The following is a 13,089-nucleotide window of genomic DNA, read 5'->3' as shown; positions in this document are numbered from 1 at the left end:
GCAAAATGGAAAGAGAAATTAGAATGTAAAGATACCATCATTGCTGTTTTCTTGGATCTGAAACGCGCTTTCGAGACAATTTCTAGGCCCTTGTTGTTGAATACGATTAAGCGCTTTGGAATTACGAGTACTGCATATAAATGGTTTGAAAGTTATTTGTATGACAGAACTCAACGGACTATTTTTAATGATTCAATTTCCAGTCCCGTAGGGAATAATCTTGGAGTACCTCAGGGAAGTGTATTAGGGCCCCTTCTATTTATTATGTACATCAACGACATGCGACGAGTTTTACGATTTTGTGATATTAACCTTTTTGCAGATGATACTGTGTTATTCATTGCAGCTAATGATTTGAATCAGGTCGTTTTATATTTGAATGGAGATTTGCGTTCTTTAAGTAGATGGTTGAAGTATAAGCAATTGAAGTTGAATATAAATAAAACTAAATTTATGGTAATCTCGCGAAATCGTTCTAATGAAAACGTCTCTATTATAATTGATGATGAGACCATTGATCGCGTTCGGGAGATTAAATATCTTGGCGTGATTATTGATGACAAACTCAAGTTCAATACTCACATTGATAATGTCATCAGGAAAATTGCCAAGAAGTATGGAATCTTATGCCGATTGAAAAACGATTTAACTATGTGCAGTAAAATACAGCTATACAAATCAATCATCTCTCCTCATTTAGACTTTTGTTCTTCCATATTATTTTTAGCCAATGATACACAAATATCGAGATTACAGCGTTTGCAGAATAAAATAATGCGGTTGATTCTAAAATGTAATAGATTCACTTCCTCATCTTTGATGCTGGACGCTCTAAAATGGTTATCCGTGAAGCAAAGAATTGTTTATTTAACTATGGTGTTCATTTTTAAAGTAGTTCACGGTTTGCTGCCTCGATATTTGTGTGATCGAGTTGAAAGAGGAAGTGATTTCCATAGATATAACACTAGAAACGCGAATGAATTAAGAACACCTAATTTCTTGTCATGTGCTTCACAAAATTCATTGTACTTCAAAGGAATAAATGTTTTCAATTCGATGCCAAGACATATTAAATGCGCAACAACACTTACAGAATTTAAGAGGCACTGTATTTCACACGTGAAAACTGTGTTTTATTAACAGTCGAACGATTTTTTTTTTAATTTTATGACGAAGATTTTTATTGACGAAGTTTTATACGAACGGATAATTAATGTGGACAATTTTTGGTAGTTTGTTTTTCAATGTTTTTGAGTAACCTGACGAAGTTTTTTGAACGGATTATATTATGTAGACTATCTAAAATTTTTTTAAATTATCTTTTTTTTTAATTAGTATTGATCTCTATTATGTCTGTCATGATGGACTGGTGATGATGGACTATTTTTATTTTTATTTTGTTGTTTTTATAGTTGTATTAGTTGAAAAAAAAATAAAAGTAGTCTACAAAAGTTTGAGCGTCGCGCGCGTGCCACAGATATAAAGGATATTAAATTGAAAGATTTTTAAGTGCCGGTCTAGGAATTTTTCGTAAAGAAAATTTTCTCGATTTCTCTGAATGAGGATATTCATTGTCAATCCAAAGCAAGGCTGGCGGTTGCACTTGTGCTCTGGTGGACCCTTTGGCTGCAAGGGCCTCGTCGGGACCGTATCGGCTCTGTGGCGGACATGACTGAGTATTGGCTTGTCTTTGGAAATTGCAATTTTTTTGAACTTATATCTGTGAATAAAATCAGTGCGTTTTTTTGTGTTTGCTAAACTGATTTCAATGTTGAGAAAAAATAAATAAATTATCTTTTAGATAACTCGTCTTGCTCAAACCTCTGTAGGGGAAGGAGGCGGGACCATCATCATCATCATCATCATCAATCATTGATCTAGGGCAATGATGAGACTAAAATAACATCGTGGGGTATATAACAACTAACTGTGGATAATGGAAATCCAACGTTTATTTCTTACCTAATTTTCTTCGGAATATTTTCATGATGTATTGTATTGTATTAGTCAAATCATTTTATTTGATACCGATATTGAGGGAATTGCAAATATATACATAGTATATACATATACATACATAGTCGACCATTTAGTGGCGGCGACCTTTTTGAATTTATGTTGTTTATTATGTTTCGTGTTCTTCATGCCAAGTCATTCAGCCATTTTTAGCGAAGGCCAAAATAAATTTTTCAAGGTCATAGAATACGTAGTTTGATAATGGCAGTAGAATTGAAAGTATGTTCCATATTTCAGATTAATCAGTCAATAGGAACGGGGCAATTTTCTATTAATATGGGACAACCCTACAAACATTCAAACATACATACAAACAGGTCAAGCTGAATGAAACCATTTAAAAAGTAATTAGTTGTTTGGGGACTGCGGTCATTTTGGATTTGCATTTTTCATAAATTACTGTCTTCTACTAGTCAATCCCTTTCCTTTGATATACATATTGATGGGGTTCTGATAGAATGTGTAATCCGCCATTTTGTAGAGGTTGCCATCTTGGATTTGCATTTCTCATGTATAACTGTGTTCTACTAGTTAAGTTCATTTATCTGATACCCATATTGATAGGGTTTTGAGACAACGTGTAATCAGTCATTTTGTGGTGGCGGCCATTTTTGATTCGCATTTTTCATAAATAACTGTGTTCTACTAGTCAATCCCTTTCATTTGATATCCATATTGATCGGGTTTAAAGAAAATAATCCGCCATTTTGTGGTGGCGGCCATTTTTGATTCTCATTTTTTATAAATAACTGTCAATCCCTTTCATTTGATACCCACATTGATCGAGTTTAAAGAAAATATGTAATCCGCCATTTTGTGGTGGCGGCCATTTTGGATTTGCATTTCTCATGAATAACTGTGTTCTACTAGTCAAGCCCTTTCATTTGATACCCATATTGATGGGGTTTTGAGAAAATATGTAATCCGTCATTTTGTGGTGGCTGCCATTTTGGATTTGCATTCCTCATGAATAATTGTGTTCTACTAGCCAAGCCCTTTCATTTGATACCCATATTGAAGGAGTTTGGGAGAATATGTAATCCGCCATTTTGCAACGGCAGCCATATTGGACTTTTAAAATCATGAAATTCCCAGTTTTATAATGACTGCAGAGATAAAGGTGTGTTCCAAATTTCAGATCAATCGGTCAACAGGAAGGGGCTCAAATTTCTATCGATGTGGTAATGCGCTACAGACAAACATGTTACAAACATATGAACGTACAAACATACAAATTACAGGGCAAGCTAAATAAAACCGTTTAAAAACAGTTCCTATCGGTGCTTCATGAGAAACATCTGTGTTCTTACTGTACAGAACAAAACAAAAAAAAGTTAAAAAAATATACCTTTCCGGATAAATCTGTACATTTGCCAACACTGGATGGTTCGACGGTACAAGGAACATCAAATTCAATTCCCTCAACGTATACATGGAAGAATCTCCATTCGCGTTGACGGTATTGTGCTTCATGTGTTCGATTTTTGAAGCGAAAATGATAATAGACAATGAAATCATGGAAATATCAGGAAATTTATATAAAAACAGCTGATGAAGGTTCAGTACGACGTGTTTTAATTAGTAAATTAACAAGAAGTAAAATTTTTCATTCAAATTTTGACAATTTAAAACTGCCTTCGGGCTTACAAAACCGATAAAGATTAATTTGCCTCCCAAAATGGTTATCGCCACCAGACGTCGCCACTGTAATGACAGTCGTCATTACAATCATATTTTTTTTCATTATGAAAAAAAAACAGAACATATCACGAACTAAAATGTTTAATTTTTTCATTGATTTCAGAAATAGTATTCTAATGTCTACTATGTTTGGATTCTAGAGCAGCTTCATGGAATTTTGACTTGTGTCAGCAAATGGTATTACTTTTTTCACAATTAGGGTGCAGAAAACTTCAGTCGTCTAAAACTAAGACTTAAGCGGAAAACTTTTCGTTTCAATCTAAGTCATACGGAGTCAACAAAATTTATTTTCAAGTTGATTTTACATAAAAAAAAACTTGCAACCTTTTTTCCCATGCACTGTCAAATGTTTATCCGTCAAAGGAACAAAATATTGTGTGACTCTGACTTTATTCGTTTACGTTTTTGGTCAACGTAACGAGAAGTAAAATTGAACTGAAATTAAGTTTAAAACACTTCAAAAATACTGAACGTTTAATAACAACACTTTTCCTATGTAGTGGATTATTATAAGAAAAGTAACAAACATAAACAAAATCTGTGACGTCACAGATTTGAAAAATCTTCCCACCTTCCATTTTTCATCTCGGTTCGTTCGTCTGTGATCTAGTTTAGTGATCCCCGATTTTTGAAATTAATCGTTCATCCACTAATCGAATACTTATCAGCAGTTTATTATTCGATACGATTAATTGCTCCAAATAATCGATTAATCGATTAATCGTCATACTGAGAGAAGTAATTAGTTAGACTAATATATCTCATTTGTTAGAAAGCCATCTGGAATCAAAAAAGTGTTCATTCCGCCTGAAAATTAATTATTATCTTTTACGCACCCCTAAACTCGTGAACGAAGGTCATTTCGCATCGACGGCTTGAGCTTCTTTTAGGAGTTTAGGAGAGCGTCAAAGATAATGATTGATTTTCAGAATAAAACTGCTGCGGCCGTACGGTTTTTTTGCTCTGGGTTTGGATCGATTAATCGACGTAAATTATTCGTTCGCTTCGATTATTGGTTGTGCAGTATTCGTTCGATTAATAATCGATTTCTATAGGAAGTATTCGATCAATCGAACGATTATCGGGGATCACTAATCTAGTTTTCGTGATAAATCAAAAAAGCACATTCGTTGAAAAAGGAAAATAGTTTTGTGAACTTTTCTCTCGCAGGTGACGAATACAAAAGTTCATTTATCTGATACCCATATTGATAGGGTTTTGAGACAACGTGTAATCAGTCATTTTGTGGTGGCGGCCATTTTTGATTCGCATTTTTCATAAATAACTGTGTTCTACTAGTCAATCCCTTTCATTTGATATCCATATTGATCGGGTTTAAAGAAAATAATCCGCCATTTTGTGGTGGCGGCCATTTTTGATTCTCATTTTTTATAAATAACTGTCAATCCCTTTCATTTGATACCCACATTGATCGAGTTTAAAGAAAATATGTAATCCGCCATTTTGTGGTGGCGGCCATTTTGGATTTGCATTTCTCATGAATAACTGTGTTCTACTAGTCAAGCCCTTTCATTTGATACCCATATTGATGGGGTTTTGAGAAAATATGTAATCCGTCATTTTGTGGTGGCTGCCATTTTGGATTTGCATTCCTCATGAATAATTGTGTTCTACTAGCCAAGCCCTTTCATTTGATACCCATATTGAAGGAGTTTGGGAGAATATGTAATCCGCCATTTTGCAACGGCAGCCATATTGGACTTTTAAAATCATGAAATTCCCAGTTTTATAATGACTGCAGAGATAAAGGTGTGTTCCAAATTTCAGATCAATCGGTCAACAGGAAGGGGCTCAAATTTCTATCGATGTGGTAATGCGCTACAGACAAACATGTTACAAACATATGAACGTACAAACATACAAATTACAGGGCAAGCTAAATAAAACCGTTTAAAAACAGTTCCTATCGGTGCTTCATGAGAAACATCTGTGTTCTTACTGTACAGAACAAAACAAAAAAAAGTTAAAAAAATATACCTTTCCGGATAAATCTGTACATTTGCCAACACTGGATGGTTCGACGGTACAAGGAACATCAAATTCAATTCCCTCAACGTATACATGGAAGAATCTCCATTCGCGTTGACGGTATTGTGCTTCATGTGTTCGATTTTTGAAGCGAAAATGATAATAGACAATGAAATCATGGAAATATCAGGAAATTTATATAAAAACAGCTGATGAAGGTTCAGTACGACGTGTTTTAATTAGTAAATTAACAAGAAGTAAAATTTTTCATTCAAATTTTGACAATTTAAAACTGCCTTCGGGCTTACAAAACCGATAAAGATTAATTTGCCTCCCAAAATGGTTATCGCCACCAGACGTCGCCACTGTAATGACAGTCGTCATTACAATCATATTTTTTTTCATTATGAAAAAAAAACAGAACATATCACGAACTAAAATGTTTAATTTTTTCATTGATTTCAGAAATAGTATTCTAATGTCTACTATGTTTGGATTCTAGAGCAGCTTCATGGAATTTTGACTTGTGTCAGCAAATGGTATTACTTTTTTCACAATTAGGGTGCAGAAAACTTCAGTCGTCTAAAACTAAGACTTAAGCGGAAAACTTTTCGTTTCAATCTAAGTCATACGGAGTCAACAAAATTTATTTTCAAGTTGATTTTACATAAAAAAAAACTTGCAACCTTTTTTCCCATGCACTGTCAAATGTTTATCCGTCAAAGGAACAAAATATTGTGTGACTCTGACTTTATTCGTTTACGTTTTTGGTCAACGTAACGAGAAGTAAAATTGAACTGAAATTAAGTTTAAAACACTTCAAAAATACTGAACGTTTAATAACAACACTTTTCCTATGTAGTGGATTATTATAAGAAAAGTAACAAACATAAACAAAATCTGTGACGTCACAGATTTGAAAAATCTTCCCACCTTCCATTTTTCATCTCGGTTCGTTCGTCTGTGATCTAGTTTAGTGATCCCCGATTTTTGAAATTAATCGTTCATCCACTAATCGAATACTTATCAGCAGTTTATTATTCGATACGATTAATTGCTCCAAATAATCGATTAATCGATTAATCGTCATACTGAGAGAAGTAATTAGTTAGACTAATATATCTCATTTGTTAGAAAGCCATCTGGAATCAAAAAAGTGTTCATTCCGCCTGAAAATTAATTATTATCTTTTACGCACCCCTAAACTCGTGAACGAAGGTCATTTCGCATCGACGGCTTGAGCTTCTTTTAGGAGTTTAGGAGAGCGTCAAAGATAATGATTGATTTTCAGAATAAAACTGCTGCGGCCGTACGGTTTTTTTGCTCTGGGTTTGGATCGATTAATCGACGTAAATTATTCGTTCGCTTCGATTATTGGTTGTGCAGTATTCGTTCGATTAATAATCGATTTCTATAGGAAGTATTCGATCAATCGAACGATTATCGGGGATCACTAATCTAGTTTTCGTGATAAATCAAAAAAGCACATTCGTTGAAAAAGGAAAATAGTTTTGTGAACTTTTCTCTCGCAGGTGACGAATACAAAAACGCGATTTTTCCCATCAAGTGCTTCCGAGAGTGCAATGAAAAGTTCACTGAAGTGAAGATTCATGCAAGCAACAGGAAAGCAACCTCAAGCCAGAGAAGGAAGACCATTCGTCATTTTTGGGCAGTGTGCAGCGGAAGAGTCGGTCCCTAATCACGTCATCGATTTCGGCAAAGCGGAAGTTCCCCGAAGGACTAGAGTCCATGTTGCGTGTGAATTGTTGGTCGTCCGATGACAGCAGCAAGGCTCGGAGAGGCCACACGCTGCGAGATTCATCGCTTGCGCTAGATGTCGGTGCACTAATTATTCGGTAAGTCCACTTGTTACCCATCATTTTTGGTGCCGTGGCCAGGATTATTGGTCAATCCCGTCCCCGACCGCGTGAGTGGAAATACCTAGCCTCACCGTTGTCCGCATTCGCATAAATTACCAATGAGGTACATATAGAGGTGGAGCAGTAGGGGAAATATATCTATATTGGCAAGCAAAATATCGTGTCGTAGTTATTTGCATTCAATATGAAAATTATATGGAAGATACAAAACAATGCTGAAAATACTCTCGGTTGCATGATAATTTGAGCCAAAATTCTCATGAAATTATTCAACTGTTGGTTTTTTAACAGATGACAATTGTATCGTGGCACATTTCGATAATTTATGTGGTAAAAAGCTCCAGAGAGCTGTCGTATGCTTAGTTCTCGAAAGCAGTAACATTTTCGGTGAAATTTTGAATAATTTGCGATTATTCTCTCACATCATACACACCGACACTGAGAGCCTTCGAAATATCCACTTCATAACGTTAAAATAATGAAAATTGACTTGCTTTTATGAACGTGGGGGAGTGAATATGACACATGGAAATATCACTTTTATCCGTCTCTTCCGACGTGATTTCACAAATGTTCACTGCACGCTATCACATTAGCCTTATATTCACATTATATTATATTCATTCATATATTGGGAACACTAAAAAAATTAACGTTTTTAATTGATAAATTACTTCCTGAAAATAGCATTTTCACATGGGTGCGGTGGGCAATCAAAGATAAACACAACGACTGACGTCACTATTTGAGAAATAGTTATGGCAGCGCATGCTATGTCGCTCGAAACTCTACTATCTTCATTACCTTTTTTACAGTACATTGATAAATTACATTGTATTGAAACGCCCGCGTGAGAGCAAGTACAAAAAATCTTGTGTAAGAGTTCACCCGTGTGTGTGATAAGTTAACTAGTGTGGAGGCGATCTGGCGTAGTGGTAACATCCATGCCTCTCACGCTAAAGGTCACGAGTTCAATTCTCACTCCCGACATTCTTCCAAAAATGGAAGTAAAAGTGACGAACCAGCCAAAATGAGTTGAAAGTCACTATAATACAGTAAAAAAATAAAAAATAAGTTAACTATCGTGGGTGAATTACAGTATCGCTCAAAATTATTGGTACGGTGAAGAAGTACGAAAGTTAATTGCATACCGAGAAGAGTTTATTTCGGGCCCGATTATATGCAACCCCGTTGATGGATTATATACTTTCCCCGCGCCGCCGTTACATTTAATCGAATTTAATCATTCGCCGAGAGTTACTTACTGGCAAATTCGATTACCCGTTCCCGTTCGTTGACTGAACATTCGTTACCCGCGCATTCGTTAGCTACTGCGAGTTTGTAAAAATGCACAGTGGTTTTAAATTGCTTTATGAGGAAGATTTCATTTGAGTTTTCGGTGATATTATTGTGAATCGCATACCCGTTTATTTGTATCGCTGCGGTCCCGCTTTCCTGTTGCTGGATTTTACCCGTCTCCGCGCCGCCCTTGGGCATTTGGATTTGAGTGCTGGTGGATTTTATTACCCGTTCCTGTTCTTTGGATGGACTGGACACTTGACACTCGCGCAAGAGTTAACTGCTGTTCCCGAATTTAAAAATACAAGACCTCATTTCAAGAGGTACAAGGTGAGTACCTCTCCAATTCGTTAAAACCCGTTTTTGCGGTACTTCCTGGATCTTCTTTTATCGTTTCAGTCTCTATATGCCTGATCGAGTGGCGATGGCGTCGAAGAGTTCGACGGTTCCCGACGAGAAGCGGTTGAAGGCGAAGGAGACCAAGCGGAAGAATTTGGTCGATCCATTGAAGCAGATCGAACGGTTCCTCTATGACTACGTTCCCGAACAAAACCAGCACGAGGTGCCTCTACGATTGGAACGGTTGGAGAAAGTATGGGAATCGTACGAGGTAGTTCAGGAAGAATTAGAATTGGATGATTCGGAGGACGCTGCACAGAAAAATTTTAGGTGGGAGCCCAAGTTGAGGAACTTTATTTACGTGTCAAGGCCGGACTAGCTTCGAAGATACCGCCACCAACGCCCACCCCTGCTATTGCGGGATTCCCTGCCGCGCCTGCTGCTCAACCCGTCATCGCCAACATGAAGCTTCCGGCGATTTCACTTCCGGAGTTCAATGGAGATTTCAACAACTGGTTGACTTTCCATGACACGTTCGTCTCGATGATCCATTCATCGACGGAGATTCCGCATGTGCAGAAGTTTCACTACCTCCGTGCGGCTCTGAAGGGGGAGGCAGCAAACTTAGTTCAGTCTATTTCGATTACTGCTAATAATTATGCTGTCGCTTGGCAGACGTTGGTGAACCGTTACTCAAATAAAGCTATTCTTCGCAAAAAACATCCGGGCTTTATTTAAGCATCCAAAAATCCCCAGCAGTAGTGCCGAGTCGCTACACAAGATTGCGGATGAATTCGACACGAAGGTTCTGGAGCAGCTCGGTGAGCCGGTCGATCCATTTAGCTCGATTCTGATCGAGTTGCTAGAGGATAAGTTAGACGACGCTTCACTTACCGCTTGGGAGGAATCGCAGCTGATCAGCAACCCACCTACGCTAAAATGGTAGATTTTCTCCAGGAACGGACCCGTGTTCTAGGAACGAAACGTCTACCTCGTTCCCCATTGTACAGTGGAACCTTCCCGAAAGTTTCTCACTCGATGATCCTGACTTCAACACGTCCCCCGAACGATGAATAACTACAATTTTATTGGAGAATATGGAATATTCTGTTCAATCGATTGCGAATATTCTGTGAATATATCGTACCAAGAACATATGTCACTTTTGTAGGAAAATAATCGTCATAAACTATATCACATTTGGCAACTCCGACTTTCCACGTGATTCGTTTTCATTGTAAAAGAAGGAGCAAGTTGCAAGTTTTTGACGTAGAACTACGTCTTTCATTAAGGGTGCCAAATCAGAAAACAGGTCACGTTTTTATGAAATAAAGTTAACGTTAATAACTATTTTTGCCGCGAACGGATTTTGGCGATTCACTTACTAAACGAATCGGAAATTCCGTAAGATTTGTTTAATATGCTATACATTAGAATCCCCTGGTTTGTAAATGGTTAAAATTCATGAAAACTTGAGGCGTTTCCATTTTCCCATACATTTGTTCTGTCCATTTGTGTGCTTTCCCGAACAGACCTGTCAATAACGAGCAACTTATCGACGACCAACGGAGGGGAAATCGTAGGATTCAAAGTCCCCATGAACAAAGGAAAAGTAGAAGAATGAAGGAGAATGCTTGCCTAGAGTATAAACAGTGGATCTCGCTGAGGCAAACTTTCATTCGGCATCGGACTGTTGAGTAATCCAGTTCACTTTGCTTTCGCTGCGCTTCGATCTATTTTTTTTTTTTTAACTGTATTATAGTGACTTTCAACTCATTTGGCTGGTTCGTCACTTTTACTTCCATTTTTGGAAGAATGTCGGGAGTGAGAATTGAACTCGTGACCTTTAGCGTGAGAGGCATGGATGTTACCACTACGCCAGATCGCCTCCACGCGCTTCGATCTAAGATTGAACCCCACCAGTGGTAATCCAACTTGGATATCGTCGTTTGGTTTTTCTGTTCGTTTTTCGCGTTATTCGTATCGTGTGTTTTTCTTTCCGCGTCATAAATTGGACGCTTCGCGTAGTGTATGATGAGCAAGAAGAAGAGGAAGGCAGGCTCGAGCCCTGCAAAAAACGAACGCATTGCCAGGGGCAATAATATTTCGAGGCAAGCGTCATCCAATGATGCACGCGATGTTGGTGCAGTGAAAAGCTCTCGCACTGAACCGAGCATTCGCGAGTGTGACACCGCATCGCACAACAGCGAAGTAGGCGATTTCGGCGCGTCGGTCGAAAATGTAAACGCCGTTACCCAGGCAGCAACCAAAATCAAGCTCCCCCCGCTGGTGGTGAAGGCGGTCGTTCTTGACAAACTCATCAGCGAATTCGCATCGGTGAGTGTTACAGCAGAGTACAAGCTGTGTAGCATAATTCAGTCTTTTTCCAAGCAGTTAACATTGTTTGTTTTCCGTCATCATAAGGTTGTGCGTCAAAAAAATATTTGGGGAAAACCAAGCATCTTGAATGTCTTACTGGAATGTTATAAGTTATTTGGGTTCGCGTGCCAGTTGCAAAAGTGCCTTCAGCTAGGATAGCATTAGCGCTATGATGCATTGCTACTGTTTTCGAGGTTGTTATTAACAAAAAGAGTTTATTTCGCTTGTTTAGTCACCGAGAAAGTAAATGTCGTTCTGGAATTTTGTATGTGGTTTCGCTTGCCAGTAGCAAAACTTCCTCCACTAAGGGTGATAGCTGCGCTTCTCTCGAGCATGGGAAAGAAATACAACTTTTTTCGAAGCCAGTAATATTAACAGAAGCGTTTCTTTTGAGAATAGCGCAAAATGATGAGAAGAGTTTTATATTCCTAGTAGTTTCAAGCCACCAATGTATGGCTCTGTATGCATGCTATGGCGAACGCTTGTTTGGCGCTTGGTTTACGTTGTAAGAACGATGCCTATAAGTGCAATTCCTTTAAGGCAATACTCAATAACATGTAGCATGATATTTGATACTTGCAAGTGTTGTCATTGTTGTTGTTTCCATGCGGTGCCAAAGATATATTGATGTAGTTATGAGATGTGGAATAATGGTGCTGGTGCAACATGTATATAATCGAGTCTAGCCGAGTCTATGTCAATTGCGAAAAAGGCCAAAAAAAAAAAGAAAAGCGTTCGAGGTAAATTTTCATTGCATTGACATGAAATAAATTGCGACTTACGATTGTACGTATTGTTTTGCGAGGGTAAGAATGAATCATCAATCAATTATCGTCAACAAATTCTACAATGAAAAAACCATTTCAGAGATTATTCTACTAAGCAGTTGTTTCTAAAATTGCACAGCATTATAGAATAATATCCGAAGGTATGAATAAGCGACTTATATAGAATAACAGCGTAGTTCTACGTCAACAATGCGGTCGTATCTTGGACACAACCTCCTATAATTTTTTCTGAGAATTAGAATAATAATTGCGCAACTCAGATAGGCCTCTGTTTATTCCAAAAAGTTTTTTTTATTAGACGCCCATGTGTTTTGTTTCATCCTCAAAATGTTCACCGGACGGCGTAATAGTAAATCTGAAAGCGAGGGAGGCTGTGACAACGAAATAGTGCGAAGCGTTAGAAGAAAAGTTTCGAGTATTATTTCATCGAGTTCTGATATTGAGGAACTATACGCAAGTGAAGACCTGACGATATATAGACGACATAAAGATATAAAAGTTTTTTATAATGAATTTAATTTTTGAGAACAATTTTTTAACAGTACATTCGAAATATGATTGTTCTCAAACGGTTTATTGATTTTCCAATAACTTTGTCGAACATCATATTTTGATCAGACATCTGGTTTTTGAGTTACAATTTTTTGAAAAAAAAAGATCAATCATTTTGATTACGCCATTTCAAAAAATCAATCGTA

The sequence above is a fragment of the Toxorhynchites rutilus genome, chromosome 3 (genome assembly GCF_029784135.1).
Source record: "Toxorhynchites rutilus septentrionalis strain SRP chromosome 3, ASM2978413v1, whole genome shotgun sequence".
Classification (NCBI taxonomy): Eukaryota; Metazoa; Arthropoda; class Insecta; order Diptera; family Culicidae; genus Toxorhynchites; species Toxorhynchites rutilus.
Note: the sequence above shows the minus strand (reverse complement) of the source record.